Genomic DNA, 11,707 nt, shown 5'->3' with positions numbered 1-11,707 from the left:
GCCAAGGCTTACACAGCCTTACATTGTCTAAAGAAAGAAACTACCCTCTCTTTGAGTAGAGCTCAGACTCTAATAGAACCAGTAATTTAAAATTTATCCACTGGGTGGATACAGTAAACCTGGAAAGAAACATAGCTCAGCTTCTTCCCAGAGTTTCACAGCTCTCATAATAGTCCCAGCAGGATCTAGCTATCATATGAGGGTGAGCTGAGAAATGACACAGTGTTGAGGAGAAATCCTTTGCCTGGTGTAGGGATAACCCAGTCGCACAGAAGTGGGAACTACTCTGAGCACTCATATATCAGCAATTGGCTTTGGGAAGATTACAAGATCTGTTGGTTCATGGGTGGGGGTGGGGTGGCTTCTCAGTGGTGGAACATGTGAGGTCACTTTAAGAAGCTTCACAGGTGGCAGACATCAAGGAGTGAGAGCAGAGCAGGGGAAGTTGATGGGAGACACATGCTCATGAACACATATGAGGCATCTTTTGGGGAATTCCCAGAGCACTTGACAGGAGAGAAAGGATGAAGGTGGTCATAGGTCTTTTGGGATTGATGTTCTTCAATTATTTACAAGTCGGGGAAATAAAACCATACAAATTTGTAATTCAGAAAACAAATTAAAAAAATGGGTAGTAAACAAATACCTGCGTGTATTAGGATATATATATACATATATATACATATATATATGTATATATATATATATATATATATATATATTAGGCTTAAGTAATTATGGAGGCTAAACAGTCCCAAAATCTGCAGTTGGCAAGCTAAAGACCCAGAGGAACTCATACTGTGGTTCAAACTGGAAAGATGGCAGACCTGAGACCCAGGAAGAACTGATGTTTCAGTGAGGAAGGAGGGGTTCCCTCTTACAGGAACATCAGACTCTTTGTTTTATTCAGACTTTTGATAGACTGTATATATCACACTGCTAAAAAAAAAAGCAAATAATGAATGAATAAATAAAAGTGTTACCAAATTTTGCAGTACAGTTGAATAGGTTTTATAATATTGTAATAAGAGTGTAATACGTTGATATGAAGATTCAGGATCAGAGTCTTAATTTACATTAACATAATAATATGGATCAAGGGAAAAAAAGACAAGAGTTATGAGTAGGAGAGCAGTGATGTGTTCTGAAGTCATGCCAAATTATTCCACAACATCAGGACAGACAGGGTTCAAGTAGGCATGGTCTGAAGTACCCATTGGATTCACATCCTACAGGGTTGGCATGGAAAGTGCTTGTACCCAAGAGAAGAGAAATGATATTACCAGTGATGACACATTGGAACAATGCAAAGCATACAACAGGGTAGCAGAGATAACAAGCAAAGGTAATAGGAAAGTGATGGGGATTGGGAGGAGAACCTACTTCTTAGAACTAGCTTGTAGGCCGGAGGACAAACCAGATTGTTGATAGCTGTTACCCACATTCCACATGATGTTAGCCTGTCTCCTTCAGAGGTCCAAGGTAAGTGGAAATTGGATTTAAAAAATTTATATTTTCATACATGTGAGAATATATTGCCTGATAATTCATGGACAAACTGCATCAGTCTCTGCATATTTGAAAAACATGAAAAGAACAAAAATGGCCTTGATTAGTACCATGATTGCTGAAATAGCAAGGAAAGAATAGGTTTGGGGTGTCTCTGCTCATCATACTACACACAATATTTATAAATCTCTGCTCAGTAATCTTTGTTTATAAAATGCTTTTTATTCTAGGAAGAATGAAAATGAGAACTCAGATTGCCATCTGCATAGTTCAAACCTCCAATCCCTTTGCCTTAAGTATCTGGATGTTTCCTTTTTTACTTTAATTGGCACATAATTATGTCAACTCTCCTTTTCATTTCCTATGTAGAAAAGAGCAGAGCTATCATGGCATGTATCTTCAATCAAAAACAGCATGGCCCAAATTCCTTGGTTAGATTTGATCAGGTGCATAGCTAGACTAGCATCGCCAAAAGCAGAATCTGTTACTGAGTAAGCCTGCTGGTTTGACTAATCAACTCGCACTGGAAATCCTGGGAGAGTTGCAGTTAGACAATTTCATGCAACTCTTAACTCAGAGTATACAAGTCCCGAAGCTATTTCTGCTCCTGAATGTAGTTTTGGAACTTATTTTTTAAATAGTAGTGAAAAATTGACTAAAATTAAAGCTTTTTGTAGAGCAATTATACTTATTTAAAAGTAATATTTACTAATTGGTAATTAGACTTATTTAAAGGCTGTTGTTTTGCTCCCATGTTGGTGTGGTAGGTCAAAGAAGATGGCAGATAATAATGTTGAGTGCCTATTGTGAAAGGAATTGAACCCAATAATCCTTCTTGAATCTGAGAAAAATCTGGGAAAAATCACGGGTGCTTTTCTGGGGTCCCACTTTATTCTCTAAATACAATGCAGTGCAAAGGTGATTCACTCATTAAGAGATATATCAAATTTTCATGATTTCTTTTCAGTTAGTGGATACCCACCCAGCATTTCTTTAATTTCATAAATTAGTCATCAAAATGCTTGTAGCACTGTGCCATGATGATTTCAGGCATTCTCTTCAACCTTGTTTTCCTTTCCTGTAAATAAACTTTGGTGTGGTGGGAAGTTTGTGTGAATTCTGTTTTGATGTACATCTAATTTAAGTTAGAAAAGGGTAGAAGTGAGGTTTGAGAAAAGAGGCCAAGTGGATGGCAAAATGTAAGAGAAGTTAGAGGTACCTGTAATCTTCCCTTTTTAATTTCTGGAACTTTTAAACTTATAAGAAAAATAAATGAAGTGACACAAAAACCACAGACGTTCTACCATCTTGGATTAACAAGTATACATATTTTGTTTTAATTGCTTCAGATATATGGAAAGAAATTTCCATGTAAATTGAAGTCCATTTTGTCCCCCTTTCTAATCTAATCCTTTTATCTGTGTGCCCAGAAAAAAATCACTGTCATAAAGCTGGTATTCTTTCTTCCCATCTATGTTTCTGTGTTTAGTACATTTGGATATCTTCCAAACAACAAAGAGCTTTATGTTATCATATTGTGCATTTCTTTATCATACAGCATGTTTTCTTTTTTGCACCTGGAATTTTGAAGTCAGCAGCTTGCCACTTAAATCTTTTTATCCGGATACAGATGAATTTCCACTGTAGAAGGTGAAGATTGTTACCTTAGCACCCTAAGTGACCTTTCTGTGCCTACTGACATGGTTCTTTGTTCCCTGGTTTTAACACCTTCAGGTTGATAGGCTTAGGGAACACAGGCTGGTTACCTTCATGCATTTCTAAAGTAGTCATTTACAGATCATCTCTTTTTTCAGTTTGAAAGATAAATTTTACAAGATGTTAAAAACTTATATTGCTTTTCCTGTAGATTGCCAAAGAACTTACATTACAGTCCCAGATTTCCTGACCTCCTTGAGAGATAAAGGAACTGTAAATAAATAACATTAAATCCCTCTTTATCTTAGAAAATAGTAAAATGGTAACAATATCACTTTTTCTAGAAATTATGAGTAATAAAGTCTGTAGTACAATTGAAATCTAAGTACTTCTCTACTAGAGGATTATATATTTCAGCAGTTTTTAAAAAATTTTATTCTAATCTTAAATATAAAATTTTAGTTTATGTGTTTTTATTATAAAATAATGACAGAAGGCATTATCTTCATAAAGTTCAAGTTTGATCTCATAATTTTTTGTATAGTTGGTTTTTAAGAAAATTATGAATCAACTTATCACTCAACTTTTTCTGTGATATTTTTAATCTATATGTAATATAAAGAAAAAATAGAAAGGAATATTTGTTATCTGTAGATACTTTCATATTTAGTATATGTTATAATGACCTCAAAAATAAATGTAATTTTCCTATAAGAGTTTGATTTACATTTTCACTTAATAGATCTGAAACACAATCTGCCTTCCAAGTTTGATTAGTTAATTCACATTTTAGAGTCATCACTCTTTTACTGTCGTAAGAATTTCCCTCAACTAAGTTCTCATTCACCACAGGAGACATGACAGAAATGAAAAGGATGAGGAACTCCAGATTTGCTAGAGTTGATCGAAGTTCTTCACATTTCAATTAGTGTATATTAGTATTTGTGAAAGAGGAAGATTGAAGAAATCTTTTTCTTTTTAACATTGATTAACATTTTAAACTTTGATTATCAGTTAATTTATTCAGCATTGGTATGGTTTTATGGATAATATACCAATGATAGCAGATAAAACCATCAAAAACTTGACTTCATTGCATAATAAAATTTTAATTATTTTAGATATTATTGACATGTGTAAGATTACTTTGTTTCATTTATTAGAAAATAAAAACTGTATTAGTTAGAATTACATTCCATTGCAAGTAATAGAGACACAAGATAGCAGCAGCTTAAATAAAATAGAGGTTTCACGTAATTGTCAAGCTGCTTGTAAGACAGCCCTGCTCCATGAAGCCCGCAGGGACTGAGCTTCCTTCTTCAGTTCAATGTTCTTACTCTTTATTTTGGTCCAAAATAGAAAAACAACAACAACAAAATTACAAAAATAAATAAATAAATAAAAGAGGCACAGAGCATATACCATCAATGATTTAAAAAATACTCCTAGAAGTTGCCCCAGGATACTTTCATTAATGCTGGCTGGAACTTAGTCATATAGTCACTGTACCAACAAGGACATCTGGGAAGAGTCCATGGTGGGTGTCCATGTGTTCATCTATCATCAGAGGATCTGACCTATGCTCACAGTTCTTGAATAGTGTCATCTTTTTCTCACAGCTTTAAGATGTTAGATGCATTGGGTTATGAGCAAGGATACTCATCACCTCATCATCATTATGGGAGAAGAATGAGATGCCACTTAAATGCTCTCAAATACAGAATGCTTAGATATATCATGGTATATTTTTGTAATATAAAAATGGGCAGACACTGAAAATCAGTGAAATAAATACATACCAAATAGAAAATATGAAAAGAAATATGAAGCATATAATATGGAAAGAAAAAAGCAGAATACATATATACTCCCACTGAAAAATTAGAAATTGAAAGAAGTAACTGTGGTCAACATGGAAAAATAATTGGTTGTGATAGTAGTCTTATATTACCAGAAAACATTTTTAGTTGTCTGATAATTGAGGAGGAAAGTTTTTTGTTTATATTATTAAGAGAATTATATTAATTCTTTATTTAGTTTCAGTTACTGGGAAACAAACAAACAAACAAAATTTTGTAGCTAAAAAAATAGGCCCACACAAATAAGCAAACAAATTTCCAAACGTTTTTCTGATAGATAGTGAAAATGGGTTTCTTTTTTTCCTAAACAATGTTAACATTTTACTCAATATGCAAATGTCTCCATGCACCTAAGATTGCACAATGGCAGCATACTAAGCACATCTTGAGAACTCCTACTGACAACAGAGAAAGAGCTGACTCATTGTTTTCCATTTGTGCATTTGCTTTTCCCACATCACTAGCATTCATTTATGGTCACAAAACCAGCCTCACACAGAAAAGAAGTTTATACTCTGGGAAATGGTTGGAAAGTGGCATCTTTATTATGTCAACAATGAAAATTACTTCTGCCCATGCTCTCTGGAGCTGATGGCTGGAATGTTCACAAACAACATGCAGGCATTTTCAATCTGAGAAAAAAATATCCATGCCAGTGACAGGTTTTTTTTTCTTTATTTTATTTTACAAATAATCTGTTTTCCTCTTGTCCTTTGGAGCTGAAAAAAAAGCTGCATGTAATGAATGCTATTTGTACATGAAAGCAATTTCCAGAATGAGTGTACCACTGCCTGCTGATTCTTGAGTGAAATGCATCGAGAAAGATATCCCTCAGATTATGCCCTTCTGATGAACACCACCCATTTTTTTTGAAGTAAACAAGTAACTATTTCTTACACCTTTTCACCTCACTTCATCTTCATGTCAGATCAATGATAATTGCTTTGCTGACTCTCTACATTCCCTCCATTACCTATTAGGTACCTCTTAGAATGGGTGATTTTAAGTATAACTCCATTGTAATGTAACCATAATTCCTGAGTCCGAAGAAAAAGATTGGGGCCACTTCCTCCATTAACTGTTCACATCAGGACCCTTCCACAAAATGAAAACCAGCAAAAGAAACTTTGTACATAGCCAAGGGGATTGAAACACAATTCCCAAGGCTATGGTTTTCTAAACTGTCAACTGTATACAATTCGAAAAGGATCCCATATTACCTCAGTTAAATATCATAATTTGTCCCCCCTTCAGTTGGAATTAAAAAGACAACAGTAAAGTATAGAATGTCAGTGTATTCATCTTCTGCTCTTTAGTCAAAATACTTCTCCCAGTATCTAAACTGTACTAACTGTAAATGGAAGAAAGAAAGCAAAGAATAATGTGCTGTTTTAAATGTAGATGGAAGATATGATGTTGAGACTAAATTTTAAAAATCATACCAAGATATATTCATTCCACTCTCACATTTAAATAATGCTCACATTAAAGAATTGTTCCAAAGGAACTGTCAGAATGAAATAGTCAGTCATAGCTTTCCCTCGCTCAGCTTTGACAACTATAAAAGTCGAAGGCTCACTGTGAAGCTATGAAAATAATTTTTTAAAAATCATTTGCAAAACATGAGCAAAACCTTATTTCTCTCTGATTATTGGCAAGAAAATGAACTAGTCCTGCAATATTGATGAAGTGAATCTTTCTAGATTATATGGATTATGCAGGGATATCCCAAGAAATCTAAACTGTGTAGAATCTATTAATAAATTGCAATATTATGGACATTATTGTTTTTAATTTTTATCTTGCTTTTATCTTGTACCTGATGTTTGCCATTAGTGTGACTTCTGCCTTGTTAACTTGCTTCTAGGTGGAGTGGAAGGGGTTTGAAAGCTTCAGCTGTGCTGTCAGCCTGCCATAGTTTGAATTCCAGCCCTGAGACATGTCTGGTGGTTTTCTCATGTATACAGTGTGAAAAATATTACTAACATCACAAGTTCTTCTAAGGAATAAATTATTACAAGGTGTTTATAAAACAGCTGAGATACAGTAAGCATGCAATTAATGTCAGCTTTTATTATTCTTGTCATTCCTCGGCCCCATTGTGATTTCACGTCTCTTCCTTACCCTGTTTGTGCCCGAAAACACAGTACTTAGGTGGAAAAAAATCATGCATTAATTTATTAATTCAGCAAGTACATTAGAGGATCTGCCATGTGAGAGGACTTGAGCACAGAAAGAGCCTTTGCCTCTTGATTTAGAAGCACAGACTTGCATTTATTACTTGCTACTCCCCCAAGTTAGTTTTCTAATCTGTAAAATGGTGATAATAATTTCTTTAGTAGGTGTGTTAGAGTTTGTAAAGAGGAGATAATTAGATAATTAGAGTTTGTTAAAAGGCGATTAGAAAGAATGTTGGAAGATTCCTCTTTTGAGTACTTTGAATGGTGCCCCTATAAAAGAGGCCCTGGGGAGCTTGTTTCCCTCTTCCATCAAGTGAGGATGTGAATAGAAGGTACTATGTATGAGCAAATGGGCTCTCATCAGACACTGAATCTGCAGATGGCTTGATGTTGGACTTGCCAGGCTCCAGAACTTTGAGAAATAAATTTCTGTGTTCACTGTGATTTTGTTTACCAGCCCAAGCAGGCTAAGATGAAATAACATTCTGTGCTGAGAGCCATTGCCAAGTAGTTATGACGCATGGCATGACCCAGGTCATTTGCAGTGACATTGCATGTAAGGTGACCTTGCTCAAGGACCAGGGCGGATCCGGGTTTAGGGTGGATCAGGTTTTAGGGAGTATCCTGCTCCTTGGGTTTAGGGCAGTTCCAGGTTTAAGGTGTACCCTGATGGGAATAGGGCATATCCTGCTGTCTCAGGTGCGCCCACTCCTTGAGTTCCTGTTGAGTTATCCTGGGATTCAGAGAGTATTTGGGATTCAGAGCCTGGTGGAGTACGTGAATTTTGCCCAGAATGTGAATTTCCCCAGAACGTGTGTATAAAGTGCCGGTGACAGTTCGAGAATAAAGAGTTGCTGTTTGAATCTACAAGGTGTGTGGTGGCTCGTGATTTTGTGCCCAGCCAGACTGTGGCAATTCTGAAAACAACAACTCAATTTTTGAGCAAATAGGACATTTGGACCTCATCAATTAGAGAAAGTGCCAGTTCAGCTCTGCTCCAGGTTGCCTAACTGCTGGTTACTGCAACGCCAGTTTCTGGGCCAATGAAGACAAATGTGGCCATGGTAGAAGACCTTTCTCTGTTGGAGTGATGATGGGACTTAAGTTTGCTTGTTTCTAAGACTCATCGCCATCAGAGCAGGGAGAATTCTCTGGACGTTTGTGTGTCTGTTGAGCTACCCCCTTTCTTATTACTGTCATCTTTTATGACTGGACTTCAGGTCAGATTCCTGACTTACTGTTCTGAACTTCTGCATAACCCTTTGCCTTTATTTCTATCTGTCACTACCCATGCCCAGTATTAACTAGAACCAGCATCTACAATGCTTTTTGACAAAGGCTGTCACCAATGTTGAAAGGTTCCTCTTCTGAGTGTTTTCTATCATTTTGCTTTTGGAATTTTACACTAGTCTAAGTTATGTCTGCGTCTCTCTGAGGTATTATTTTGAATTTTGGATGGTTGATCAGCCCCAAAAGTTTCAGTGCCTATGGGTTCTTATCCTTGGTTTATCTCAGTTTATTTTTCTTATGTTAGAGCCTGCTGAGCAGACTCAGAATCTCTACCAGCTTGGATTTGGTGGTTAAGATATGGAATCTTTTGAAAAGAAAAAGTCATTTCAAACTTCTTTAGACAGCATTTTAAGAGACCTTATCCATCCAAATCATAAAATTTCTAAGATGGCAAGCAAAAATATTGTTAATTAAATGTTTAATCTTTAGTATAGCTAGCATATTAATTTTAAGTAGTTTTAATTTATAGGATAGTACAATTTTATTTATGTGCAGCATATATACTTTATAGCATAGAGTGCCCTCTTGTATAATCAATGTGTATAAGATATTTATGCTCATTTTATTGGGCTCTGAGCATAATTTTACTATTAAATATATGGAAGAATTTTATGATTGTTTTTATGATATCATTGGCCTAAACTAGGCTTACTTTTATGCCAAGACTCTTGTCAAGACCAGAGCTTTCAATTTTAACATTGTTTCTGTGGGAAAATGCATGAATACATTGTCTTTTATAAACATCTGCTTGTCTATAATTTCAACAAACTAATGGACAGAGACTAGGTTTTCTTCTTATTATTGGAACTTTATTCCTCCTTGTGTTTCTCTTTTAGGATAATTATTTCTTTTACAATTATGTTACAAGTCTTTTATCATTAGTTAAACATAGGTTTCATTAAGAAACAAAATTCTCAAGAGACTCTATGTCTTAGAAAGGGCAAATCTGTGTGGTAGTAGTGGGGTACATGTCTTCATGTACTACAACAACAACAACAACAAAACCCAAACATTTAATTAGAAAACAATTTAAATTAAAAAAGCTATATTCACATCTGTCTTTTATTGTTACTGTATTAACTAATATTTTATTAATGCATTTTAATTCATAGGCTTGTTTTGAGATCTAAATCCCCACCAAAATCTTTTATTAATGTAAGAATATTCCAAGGTAGAATGATCTAGATTATGAGAGCTGAATCAGTCCATCCTAGTTTGAACAGATTGTTAACTGTAGGCAGGTGAGGTGTGGCTAAAAGATGTGGGTTACTGCGGCATGGTCTAGATGAATTGGTCTTCCCTGCAGCACCCCTGTCCCCACTTCTGGCTGCCATGAGCTTAGTAGCTTTCCTCCACTGCACATTTTGGCCATGATGCTCCACCTCACTTTGGACCCAAAGTGATGGAGCTGGCCAACCATGGACTGAACCTCTGAAACCATGAGCCAAAATTAACTTTCCCTCCCCTAAGTTGGTCTTATTGGGTATTTTTGTCACACTGATATAAAGCTAACTGAAACTCTCCCTGTTATTCTGGATCTAGATGGAATATGACAGATCTAGATGTGATGGATCATGTTCTAAACAATATTGGACACCTGGTGGTCAGTATTAAAAATAGTGCAAAATAATAGGAATTAGCAGAAGATTTAAAAGAAAAGAGTAAAAACTTGAAAAAACTGCATTCACTTTGGTAAATCTTAATCTCTCTAAACATTCATTAGAGTCCTTATTGTTGTACTTTATTAATTTTAGTAAGAAGTAAATAGCATTTTCTCCACTGTATGTATCAAATTACTTTAATGTCTTAATATTGTAATAAAATAGTATAGTTGAAGGAAGAAACATGCGAATTGTAGCTTAAAGTTTTCTTCACTTATAGAGAGAATAATTGGTAGGCTTAACCATATGGCCTTAAGTTAAACCAGTGATAAAAGTAATTGAGATTTTAAAAGTCTGAAATTCAGATTTCATATCAAAAGCTGTATGTGCTAGAATGGTAAGTTCTAATAAAGAACAAACACCTAATAATCTTTTCTTTGTTATTGAAAGCTTTTAATTTTCTTTCAGTTGTCATTATATATTGTAAGATGCATACCTCACAACTATCTTTTTATACTAAATAATGTCAAATAAACTTAGAAACTATTTCATTTTATCCATGTAATGTTAATTTGAATCCAGAGTAAGCAGAAATTTTCACATGCACACATCGAATCTCTCATAGTCCCATTGTCAGATATTCTGGTTTCAATCCTATTTGACCAATTTGAATTGTAATTTAAATGGTTAGATTGTACCATTAGATTTTAATTACCTTCAATTCTATTAGAGTGGGGTTCTACAATCCTTTGCAGCAAATTCATTTCCTGCTTAACCAAAGAGACAATACTCTAAATAGACTTTTTCCTGGCTGGTGTTTCCTTAGAAAGAAAGTTTTAACATAGTCGGTGGTTTATTTCATCTCTTGCTCCTAGACAAATATGATTAAAATAAAATAATATTGTATAAGTGAAAGACAAGATGATAAATATGATAATGGTTACTTTTTTGGGGGAAAGCTGTTTATCATTTTTTAAAAATATTTGTGACTAAGCAGTTTCATCATTTGAACTAGTTGCCCTGCATTCTCTCAATAGCATCATTCTGTACCTTTAAACCTTTCTTTCCATTGGTTGCTTCAAATATGACCAGTCTCAACAGTATATGGATTGTATAATTAAATGAAATACAGAGAAAAAGAAATTCTTATTAGTTGTACTATAATTTCAATCACAACATAGGTAGAAATTATACAGAATCCATCCAAAAAGTGCACATTTTCACTTACATAAAAAAACTTTAAATGAGACATAGCGATTGAGAGCCCTGTTCTTATGCTTGATTTTAAGCTATTATTAAGACATTTCTGGACAACGCATTAATTGCTTAATGCCACCACAGACCTACTTAGTGAACTGAAGCAGTGACCTTCTAAGTGGTCCCAGTGGTTCCAAAATTGGCATCCAAAATCATTTTCTGATAGTTTATCCAGGAGTACTAAAATTCAGGCATATTGGAAATGACTTTTTTGACTGCATATGACAAATTTGGGAATGCAAATAGTGCCATGTGTAAATGAATGATAAAAGGAAGATGATTTTTGTCACTTAAGACTTGAAGATTTTTGATGGAGCAGTAACTGAGAGTGAAGGTGACTCTATCATGATGCTCT

This window comes from Ictidomys tridecemlineatus, chromosome 3 (assembly GCF_052094955.1).
Source record: "Ictidomys tridecemlineatus isolate mIctTri1 chromosome 3, mIctTri1.hap1, whole genome shotgun sequence".
NCBI lineage: Eukaryota > Metazoa > Chordata > Mammalia > Rodentia > Sciuridae > Ictidomys > Ictidomys tridecemlineatus.
The sequence above is the reverse complement of the archived record's forward strand: the minus strand, read 5'-3'. Positions refer to the sequence as shown.